At 41.5% G+C, this 11,967-nt stretch overlaps 1 long non-coding RNA gene across 1 annotated transcript in view; it reads left to right on the top strand.

Annotated features, from left to right (window-relative positions):
• Positions 1 to 204: 204 nt before the first annotated feature.
• Positions 205 to 11,967, top strand: part of LOC140529930 (uncharacterized) — a 52,372-nt gene continuing 40,609 nt past the window's right edge. Inside the window, exon 1 of the long non-coding RNA XR_011975739.1 lies at positions 205 to 747. This is a non-coding gene — a long non-coding RNA (uncharacterized lncRNA). The remainder of the gene's footprint in view (positions 748 to 11,967) is intronic.

Genomic DNA, 11,967 nt, shown 5'->3' with positions numbered 1-11,967 from the left:
TTCCATATGTCCCTCTGATCTTTTCCTCAGCCTTACACCAGTTCCATCCACGTTTGGCCTCCCTGTGTTTTTGCAAGGAGAGAAAGTCTGGAAACTCTCATTCCCTGGCATGTTCTCTCCTCGACCCCGGGCTCAAAAAAAAAAAAACAAAAACATGGAATTTAGGGTGGACTCTTGAAGAGAAAGAAGGGGAGGACCATCTGAAGGACTAAATCCGTTCCTTCATATTTATGAGGAGGATGATGGGGGATGGGACTCCTTGGCTGATCCCTGGGTGGTGGTGTAGAACAGGAATCAGGAGTCATAAGTTTATTTCCCAACTCTACCCCCATGTCTCTGGATGAACTCGAAATAACCTCTCTCCGGCCCATATTTTCTGCCTTTTTTAATAGGGCTGATCACCAGGGTTTCTGAAATTTATGGGTCAGTCGCTGGGGGAAAATTTCTCCTCGTCCCCCTTTCACCACCTCTTAATCACCTCCGGAGGAGAGGGCAGATTGCTCCTTGTGGTGGCACCAAGAGGGGTGGGAGGAAAGGAGATTGTTTTGGTACCAGTTCCTTTTCATCCTGAGTATTTGACAGTAAGGGAAGCAGAACAGGCAAGGGCAACTGATGGACAAAACAGGGGGGGATCTCTTCCCCTTACGTGTTGTTATCAGACCTTGGACAACACCGGAAGAAAGAAGAGTCTGCTGCTGGGCTTCCAGAGAGACCAGTGTAAAAACTCCCTTTGCTGCAGTAAAGTGGGTAAGTAGACTTCTCCGATTCTTGCCATATTACTAGGAAGGGTGTTGGGTGGTAGGGAGCCCCTGGAATGGGTCCCAAAGACCATTTAGTGCACAATCCTCATTTTTCACATGAGGACACTGAAGCTCTAAGTGATAAATGGTCACATAGAGAGTGAATGTCAGAGGGAGAATTTGAACTCAGGTCCTTTGACACTAAAGGTAGTTATTTTTCCGGTGTACCATGATGTTTCCCTGAGTCTGAAGCTCAATTTTGTATTATACTTACAGGAAAGTAGCATTAATATCAAAACTCATTATTATTAATCGTGATACTAATGATAACAAGAGCATTAGCATTAAGGTTTGCAAAGTGTTATGCACATCTGTCTCATTTTGAGAATCATCCTGAAGATCCCCAAATTCAACACTCTAATTGAGAGGGTGATGCACCCAGAGAACATGGGAAGGATTTCTGATGGAGCACTCCCCAAGACATCTCCAACTTAGTTGATATAAGCCTTAGGAGGTTTCTGAACGTCTACAAATTTGATGAACTTGAGCAGGGTCCCAGAGTGAGCCAGTATCAGCATCAGGATTTGAATTCAAGCCTGCTCAACTCCAAGCCTATCACTCAATGACTACACCTCTGTGATTCGGCTAAACTGTCACAGAACTCAGCCTATTTCTAATGTTTCCTCTCAACTGCAAAGACTTGTCCACTAACAATGGGAATGCCACTGAAGAAGAGTAGCTCTACACAAGATCAGAGAGTCATAAATGCAGAGTCCATTGAAGCCACTCCCCTCATTTTACTGATAAGGAAATCAGGGCCAAAGAAAATGTCATTTGCTCTAAGTTTACCCAGGTAGTAAATGGCAAATTTGAGATTTGAACCCAAGTCCCCTCACTCCAAATCCAATGAAAGAAGGAAGGAAGGAAGGAAGGGAGGGAGGAAGAAGGGAGGAAGGAAGGAAGGAAGGAAGGAAGGAAGGAAGGAAGGAAGGAAGGAAGGAAGGAAGGAAGGAAGGAAGGATCTGGCATTATGCTAAGTGCTTTATTAATATTATCTCATTTGACCCTTACATTAACCTGGGAAGGTAAGTGCTGTTATTACCCCCATTTTACAGCTGAGGTTATTGAGGCAAATAGTAGCTAAGTAATTTATTCAGGATCACACAGCTGGAATAGCTATATTTGAACTCAGATCTTCCTGACTTTAGACATAGTGCTCTATCCACTATTACACCTAGATTTAGAGTTGGAAGGGATCTTGGAGATCATCTAATGCAACTGCTTCATTTTATAGAAAACCAAAATGAGACCCAGTGAGATAAACTCACTTCCCAGATTGTAAGTATGGTAACAGAGCTAGCTTTGAACCCAGGTTCCTTTTCTACAAATCCAGAGGTCTTTGTTGATAAAGTCTACTAACTTATAATAAGAACATAATTAGAAATGAAGTTTGATTTATCTAGGGTAACTCCCCCTGTCTTTGGATCAGAGCCACCCTTGTATCTAATGGCATATTAGAGATAAATAAGGCAATGAAATGTATGTTTTGTGGGGTGGGGTGGGAGCACGGTACAGAGTGCACAAGAGGAAAGAAAGGAGTTGCTTATGTTGTCGTTGTTAAGAGCAAAGGGAACGGGTGCTCGCAAGGGTCACTGACTTTGGAAAGTCTCCCAGTCTTTTTGAAGACTTGAGAGGGGAGGGGTGAAACAGTTGTTTCAAGAGTATTTGAGATCCCGACCCCATAAGCCACTCAAAAAGCAGCAGCAGAATCCCTTCAAGATTGGAATGATGTTATTTTGGAGTCTCATACCAAAGGACTCTTTGACCCATTCCTACGAGTCCTCTTTCCAAGGGTTACTTTGCCCCTTTCCATGGGGTTCATTCACTTCAACTTATCCAGGTCACAGATTAGCCATCCAGGGAACCACTTTGCAAGAGGGGGTATCACAGCATCCCAGAACTAGGAAGAACCTCAGAGACCTGCTGGTTCAACCTATACCTAAAAAAGGAAGCCCTCTGCAATATGCTGGCCCAATGCTCATCCATCCTGCTGCCCAAAGACCTCCAATGAGGGGAACTCCACAATCTTCCATAAATGAGAAAGCACATTCTACTTTTGAACAGCTCTGATTGTTAGAAAATTTTTCTTAACTTCAGGTCTAAATTTACCTCTTTGTGATGCCCCCATTGCTCTTGGCTTTGCCCTCTGAGGTCAAGAAGAAACAAATTAATCCCTCTTTCAAGTGGCTGCCCTTTAAACACTGGAAGGCCACTATAATTTCCTCTTTGTCATCCCTTTAGATTAATCATTGCCAGTTTATTCCTATAATCCTCATATGACATAGTCCCCATTTTTTTTTATCACCCTAGTTCCCCTTCTCTGCTCAGTCTCTAATTTGTTAATATCCTTCCTAAAAGTTCCTACCCAGATCTCCTTTAAGTGACCAGAGATGTCATCTGTTAGCTGGTCAATAGAAGCTGGGACTTGAAGGAAGCCAGAAAAATAGGGAGACAGAGATAGGGAGGGAGAAAATTAGGGTCTGTATCCCACCAGGACTTAATATAATCCAGATAATTTAAAATGGAAAGAATACTGACTCTGGGATCAGAGGCTTTGGTTGAAATAGTGCTTCTGCCACTTAACTACCTATGAGATAACCACCCTGGGCTTCAGTTTATCTGTAAAAATGAAATCTGTAAAATGCAGTCTTGTAAAGGTATCTGGAACATTAAGATATTAAATGACTTGCCAAGGGTCACATAGCATGTGACTTGAGCCAAGGTAGGCTTGACTTCAAAGTTCTCTGTGCACTACTCAGAACTGTTTCTTCCCCATTGTTATCACCGATGAAATTCCTTAGACAATTGTAAGAGATGTGCTTGGTTGAGGGAAAGGAGCACTAAAGAAAACCCAGGGCAAGGCATAAAAACACTCTGTTCCATTATGAAACAGGGGGTAATAGATTATCCTGCTTGGAAACAGATGGTAGCAATCAAAAAGTAGACCAATGCCTGAAACCAGTAGAGGTTTGCAAACCAGTATGCAAATCTAGAGATAAGCAATGAGGGTGGGTAATTGCAAAGCCCATCAGGATTAACATCAATATTTGGAGTCCCTGGACTTCCTCTCTCCTCAAATCCCTACATCTCTATCTAGGAAACTCTGCTCCCAATCCCAAATCCCCTCTCCCCTCTATTCCACAATTTATCCTGGAATTCCAACTCTCCCAGTCTTCTTCTCATGCCCCATCCTTGTTGGACTCTTGTGGCAGGACATCTCAACCACTATCGTTGTTGCTTACCCTTCATTGGAAGAGGACCAATGATATTAAGATGTTGGGGTCAAGGTACAGAGTGTTGTGTTGTGACTCATCAGTCCCATATAAGCTTGGAAGGATCTACCAAAGGTCAGGCACAAATGGTCCATTTGAACATTTGGGATGGAGATGTCTCTAGATTTATGCATCTCACATTTCCTTTGTGCTCTTGAATTTCTGCTTTACTCATGGAGCACAGTGCTTTCTTTGATGTGGGCACACCATGCTGGGAAGTCCGATGCCACAACCAATACTAAAGTTCTTCAGAAAGACCAGCAACCAGGAGAGAGAAGAATAGTGATGTCAAACTCCCCGTAAGACCACAAGGGACTATTCCTGGAACCCTAAAGTAGGACTCTAGTTAGGTCCCATCATGGTGGTGTTACTATAAACCTATACTTCCAGTACATCATGAGTTAATAGGCATTTGTGGACTTGTCTGGGAATGAAAACACCATGTATAGCACTGTTGGGGGAGGAGGGGAGCACGAGTCGCAAACAGCTGACTCAGAAACGAGCTTATGAAACAAAACTTATTTTAAAGTTAGAGATCGGAACTACTATTGTTCTTCAGACAGAAACTTTAAATAGGCTTTTATTATTATCTTGTTTTTACATAACCTATATGTGTCCCTATATCCCTCCTGCTTCTCTTTCCCAGAGAACCATCCCTTTTAAAAAGAAAGAGGAAGAGAAAAAAAATCAGTAAAACTTACGAACATATATTTTTTTTAATTACAGTTTTCCACACTCAGACCCCTAACCTTTGTAAAGGAGTGAGGGATGTTGTTTTCTCGTATCTTTCCTTTGGAGCCAAGCCTATTCTTTGTCACTTTGTCATTTGTTTTATATTGCTTTGTATTATTTTTTCCATTTTCATTGTAGTGGTCATTGTGTATATTGTCTCTGTAGCCCAGCTTGCTTCACTTGGCATTGGTTTATCTAAGTATTTTCATGCTTCTCTGTTCTCATCAGATTTATCATTTCTTATAACACAGCAATTTTTTAAAAGTAAAATTTAATTATGTTCTTCTGCTTTTACATTGACTAAACTTCCTTCCTCCCCCCAAATCACTCATATAAACAACATTCGTAAGATTAAAAAGAGGAAAAAAGAAAAAATCAGCAACACTGATCAATACATTGAAAAAATATAAAAATAAATGTAATGCTTCCCAACTATCGGTCTCCTACCTCTGCAAAGTAGGGTGTGGGAGGGGGTGTATGGAGTGGAGGAAGAGCTTCTCATATATTGTTTTATGATCATGGTTGTTTCCATTTCCATGATTATAATCATTGGCTATATTGTTTTCTTGGCTCTACGTACTTCACGCTGCATCAGTTCATGTAAGTCTTTGCATGCTTCTCTTATCCATCATAGTCATCATTTCTTATAGCAGAGTACTATTTTATTCCATTCATGTGCCACAATTTATTTAGCCATTTCCCAGTCACTGGACATCTCTCTTATTTAAATTCTTTGCTACCATAAACAGGGCTTTTGTCAATATTGTGGTTACACTTGGGGTAGCTAGGTGACACAGTGGGCAGAGTGTCAAAGCCTCTAGCCATGAAGACCTGAGTTCAAATCCAGCCTCAAACACTTACTAGCTGTGTGACCCTGGGTGAGTCACTTAACTCTGTTTACCTCAGTTTCCTGATCTGTAAAAAGAACTATAGGAGGAAATGGCAAATTACTCTAGCATCTTTGCCAAGAAATCCCCATATGGGGTCATGAAGCATCAGACATGACTGAAACAACTAAACAACAAAATATCAACATTTGCTGTTTTGGTTTTTTTGCTTTGAATGGAGCCTTTCTTTTTATCAATGACCTTCTTGATGTATATGTCTCATAGAGGGATCTCTGGGTCAAAGAGAAAATAGGTGATATTTTAATTGTTTTTAATTTTTAGAGAAAAACAGTTCAGAAGATCCATCAAACACTGTTGTTAGAGAATCACTTGGGAAGCAAGTGAAGGCTCTGGACCATACATGAAGGGCTATCATGGGAATGAGGAATTTCTTTTGTTCTTCTTGGTATTGGAGACAGAAGCAAAAACAAAGAATTAGAGAAGCAGAGAGGTAGAGGTAGGCATAACAGAGGGAAATGTCCTAACAACTAAAGCTTTTCCAGAAAAAAAAGGGGGGTGGGGTGGGGTGGGGTGTGAGCTTTCTCATGAAGTAGCAGGCTCCCTCCCAGTGGGTGTTTTGAAGAAAAGATTGGTAGATCATTTATGCATATTTCAGAGAGATGATTTCATTGATGATGGACTAAATGGTCTCTGAAGCCCCTTCCATCTCAGAGAGTTTGTGATTCCTTTAGGAGGAAACTCTCCCTTCTCATGGGATTCACTTTATCTATGCATTCCCAGCACCTAGTACAATGCCTGCCACTTAGTAGGGGCTTAATAAGTACTTGTGGAGTCAAGCAGTCAGCACTGCAGTCAAACTGGTCTAACTTGCCATCCATTACACAACTTTTCAATTCCTATTGAAAGTACCTTTGCCCCCTCTACTTTCCTCGTCTTTCTTAGGATCCCCAACTTTCTTTAAGCCCAACTAAAAAGCTGTTAGAAGTGACCCCATCTAACAAGCCCCCAACAGTGAGAAACATGCTCATCTTAAATAAAGAACAATGCCTGTTGTAAAATCAGGAAAGCCTTTTTTAATCTATAGGTCCATTCCCCCTGAATGGACAGGTAGCTCCCCAGTAAGGTTACAGGATGACTGCAATGCATGCAGAGAGATGGGGCTTCTTATACTATTTTCCTAACTTTGGATCTCCCACAATACCGTCCCCTGGCCATGTGAATCCATGTTCTCCTCTCTGATAGGCCCTTTCTCACACAGCTCCTTGGGTCTGCACATTAGTTTCTGACCTCTAACCTGTCCATGCAAGGTCACACCCTTATCAGCTAGGAATGTGGAAAACAGAACTTTCTTGTCTCCCACAAAAGCCATCAGGCTAACCTAATCCCCCTAACTGCTGAATCTTCTACCTACAGAAATTAATTTCTCTGTGTGTGTGTGTGTGTGTGTGTGTGTGTGTGTGTGTGTGTGTGTACATAATGTATTCATTGAACATTTACTTACTGACATAAAGGCAACTTCCTGCCTTCCCCATCTCTTACCCTAATAGATACAGTATCTTTGAGGACATAGACTGTTTCATTTTTGTCTTTCAGTTCCCAGCACCTAACACAGTGCCTGACACATAGTAGGTACTTGTTTCTAAAACATATGAATAAATGAAGTTATTCTTCCATGTGCCTCCTTAATAAGTGTAGAATCCTTCACCTCCTGCTCTAGTGAACAAATCATCCTATCCTGGCCTTTCTTTCCAGTTAAAGGTCATTCACATTTGGGATAAATTGATCCTCAAATTTCATGTCTGCAAGCAAAGCTTGTCAGGAAGGGACTTCATTCCTGTTACCAGACACAAGGAGCCAACTTTTGGACTTGTTCCAAATCCTGCATTCCTTCGTATTTTAAGTTTAGGCATTTTGAAGTAAACCAGGCTATGGGGCCCAACAAGAACCTTTTTTAATTATGGGTGGGGCATGTCTGTCATTTCTAAGCCATTAAATGAAGACCTTTGCAGTCTAACATTTTTTTTTTGGAGGGGGAGAGAGTTGTTGTTTCTTCTCCAGAGGGAAAGTTTGTAATGATGGCAAAATGGCAAGTTGTATTTAAAAAATAAAGTAAAAAAGACAGCCGGAGGTCACTCTCGAGGCAGAGTTGCATGGCTCCAATCGTAGCGTGCAGGCAAATACAGTCATAAGGCCAATGACCCAAAACTGACAAGATGCAGAGTCTCCGAGGAGTCATAAAGGTCATTCCCCTATTTCTGAAGCCAGGGTGGCTTAAGTCATTGGGATTTGGAGCACAATCCCCTAAGCACTGTTTGCTCCCATCATACTAGTTCTCTAATGAGCTGGAGTGTTAGCACAGTCTCTTGTTGGGCTGAATTTACTTCCATGGGGTAAAAAGCAGTCATTTGATTTTGCATCTTTTGCAAGTGGTTCACAGTAGCACAAAATTCCAAAAGGCTTCAAAAAATGCTTAGTGACTCAGATCGCAGGATCAAGATCATACACTGAAAAAGATCACTTACTGAGAAGAAGCTGAGGCCTTGAGTGGTAGGTAAAGTTACTTGTTCAAAGTCACCCCAGGGAGTAAATGACAGAGCCAAGATTTTAACCCAGGTCTCTTCTGACACTAAATTTCCAGTTCTTTCCGTGGCATTACACTGATCTAAAGACTACTAACTTTTTTGGTTGTGCAGTTTTGAGAGTCTTTTTCTAAGGAACCATTACTTCTTTTTATGGCGCTACTCTTTATTGTTCTTATGTCCTCTTGGAAATTTGGACTTCACTTTATTTTTATGATTTTGCCCTTTCTGATTTGGCAAGCTAGCACAGGATACGTCGTTCCTCCCCATACCCCCTCCTTTCTCAATCTTACACTTTGGATTGAGTTGAAAGAAGCATGGTTCCTTTTCTTCAACAGCGGCAACAATGGTTTAATTTATGTCGAGTTGGATCTTGCCAAGTCATCTTGGTTTTGTGCACCGTCCCCAGCACCGATGATAACTGAGCTCAGTACGGTACTTGTTAGCTGCTGGGGCTGACTCAACAGATGGAGCCCCAAACAGTGTTTACATAAGTTCTGTAAAAATAGTGGTTTTTAAAGCACTTTTGGCAATTTTATGGTAGATTGGGGGGGAAAAATCCCACTTATCATTTAGATTAGTTTTTCCCATAAGATTCTGAAAATGTTAAGGCAAATCAAATTTCAGGCCAAAAAAGGAACTGCCACTGCTTAGATTTGACTTAAAAGATTGTAGGAGTTAGATTTGGAAGAGAACTTAGAGGTGATCTAGTCCAAGCCCTTTGTTTTACAGATGAGGAAACTAAGATCTAAGGAGACAGAGTAACCTGCTCAAGGTCACACAAAAAATAGGGACTGGTCTGTCGCACTTGCAATCAGAGATGCCAATCCAAGTCTTCTCATTCCAATTCAAATGCCCTTTTTTGTAGCTCCAGAAGACCTTATAAAAAAGAATCCTTGATTTCCTTCAAGCACAATTTCCCTGCCTCATACACAGGGCCTTCCCTAAAATCTATCATTATTTGAGACCTAGGAGGGCTCTGAGAGGTAATCTAATTCAACTCTCTCATTTTACAGATGATGAAACTGAGGTCTAACCTGATTAAACAATTTGCTCAAGTTCACACAGGTATTAGGTGACAGGGCTGGGATTCCTTGGATCATGATATCATGGCTTTAGAATTAGAAGGGATCTTAGATGTCATTGGGTCCAAGCCTTCCATTTCACAAGTGAGGAAAGTGAGGTCCAAAGTTTCTGTGACTTGCCCAGGGTCATAGAGCTAGTAGATGTGTGGGGAAGGATTTCAATGTGGGTCTTCCTCCATGACACCACATTGCTTCTAGTGCATTGGCTTGTCCAAAGTAGGGATGGACTTCCACATAAGGAGGCCATGAGTTCCCCATCAATAGGGATGTTCAATCAGAAAACAAATCACCACTTGTAAAAATGTAATGAAGTTGATTCATGTGTCCAACCAAGGGTTGAACTAGGTGACTTCTAAGGCACTTTTCAACCCCGAGATTCTGTGCAACCAGTGAGGTTATGAAGTGATCAAAAATTTCCTGGATACATACGAAAAAAAAATATGAAATTTTGGTTTGGTCAGGGAACCACTAGCATATATTTCCTTAAGCCTTTAAGATTTACAACATTCTTTCTTTACAACAGCCTTGTGAGAAAACTAATGCAGTTATTATTACCCCATTTTAAAGATGGAAGGAGAGGCTCAAAAAAATTGTTACTTTACCCAGAGTCACACAAAGCTGTTAAGTGTCAAAGCCAGGTGATTCAAAAACTGATATTTTATTCACAGAAAAAAGTCATATAGACCCTCCCTTTGAGATAAATACTCCTCAGTAGAATGTGAGATCCTTAAGGGCAGGAGCCTCTTGTCTTTGTAACTTCCAACTAAGATGGTTCCTGTCAAATAGTAGGCAATTAGTAAATATTTACTAAATTGAACTAAAAGAAGAATGACTACCCCTGTTAAAATCTAGCAGGTAACTAAGAGGTTTTGTTAAGACTCTCTAGACTTGTCCAAGCAATGGCTTCAGAATTCCCTTCTCGCTCTCAAATCCAACGTTCCTTGTTTTATCTTCTGAGTAAGCCAGCTCTTCATGTAGGCAGTGTTCGCTGGTGGCATTTAAAAATGATTAAGAGCACTATAGACAATTTTGCATGTGTTTTAAAGGGCTTTCAGAAAGCTACCAAGTGCGTATTTTATAGAGCAAGAGAAAATGATAATAAAGGCTTCCTTTCACTAGCCTCACTTCATTCATTCACGTCCTTTGACATGACCACACAGGTCACATTCTGAGCACAGTTCAGCTTCATCCTCACATCACCATGTGTGGGGTCAGAAGTAAATTGTAACACAGCTATATTGCTTATAACTGCCAATAACCAAATGACTACACAGAAATGAATACATTGGATTCCTCAAGATCATAGCACATGAAAGTAAACTGAAAGAACTGGGGATAGTTATACTTCAGAGAGGTGAAGGTCAAATACGCATAGAACAGATGGAATCCATTCTCTTCCTGAAGACAGCCATGGTTAGAATCCCTTTGGTCTCCCTTGGTTGAACATTTCTGTGTTTGATTACCCCTGAATTTTTTTTAACTTTCATAACATTTCATATGCCCCCTTTCTCTCCTCTGACACTGCAATACCCTGATGCAGACACTTGTCACCTTGTTTCTGGACCAGTAGCTGCTGGTTGGTCTTCCTACTGCAAGTAATCCTCTATTTGGCTGTCATCAAGAAGTTGTCGCATGCCCTGGTAAACCATATCAGAGAAGGGGCTACACCAGGTTGAGGCTAACCAACAGGCAACAAACCCATCAGTGATGTAGAGGGATGCCTACTCTAAGCATGCAAAGACTTCCCCAGGGAGAATGGGTGGATGAGGATAATTTGCTCCAACATCCGCAAAGACAGCTGAAGCAGTTACTATACAGTGTTTGTGGTGGTGGTTTTTGATGTTACTTTTAGTGTTATTGTTTGTCCTTTGTTCTCAAAGAGGACCATGAAAGGTGGTAAAGGTCAGAAAGGTGATGTTGTGACTTGCTAGTGAATTGGACTTAAGTGAGGCAGGGCTGTGTAAAGTTACCAGCCTCATTTCTCCTCCAGAGCCCTCTGAGTCCAATGGCAAGATAGAGGACTGGAGATGGCCCCAGATGCAGCAGGAAGCCTTGGCCTTTTAAAGTTAAGGTCTTTCCCAGGTCTCGATTTGACTGAGGCAACTCTCATTCAGTGTTTAGGGCTAGGTAAGAAATGAGGCAAAAGATGGCCTCTTTTACCTTAGTCAATAGCTGGATGAAACACCTAAGACACCAAAGTCATTCGCTACATCCTGGGCCATCAACAATCCTCTTAATTTTTATCCTACCCAACAACTCAGGAAAACAGATTGAGGCAGATGACTTTTGACTACTTCACTAAAATCCACTTCACACAGAAGTTGGGACATTACCCTATGATGTCACTGGTCCTCTTTGAAAACAGAGGATCAGTAATGACAATTCTAAAGCACAGGTCAGGCCATATGGCCTCCAGGTCAAATATAAAATCCTGTTAGGCATTCAAAGCCTCTCATGGCCCAGTACTAGAAAGGGAGGAACCTTTCTATTCTTCTACCTTACTCATCCCCATAGGCCTTGCAGTCCAGTGATAGCAACCTCCTTGTTATCCCTCTAACAAGAGTAGCTCCCAGCATTATTACTGATTGTCCCTCATGCCGGGAATACTCACCCTTCTCATCCACTCCTCCTGGCTTCCTTCAAGTCCCAAT

Source organism: Notamacropus eugenii, chromosome 2, assembly GCF_028372415.1.
Source record: "Notamacropus eugenii isolate mMacEug1 chromosome 2, mMacEug1.pri_v2, whole genome shotgun sequence".
Classification (NCBI taxonomy): Eukaryota; Metazoa; Chordata; class Mammalia; order Diprotodontia; family Macropodidae; genus Notamacropus; species Notamacropus eugenii.
Note: the sequence above shows the minus strand (reverse complement) of the source record. Positions and strands in the feature narration are given on the sequence as shown.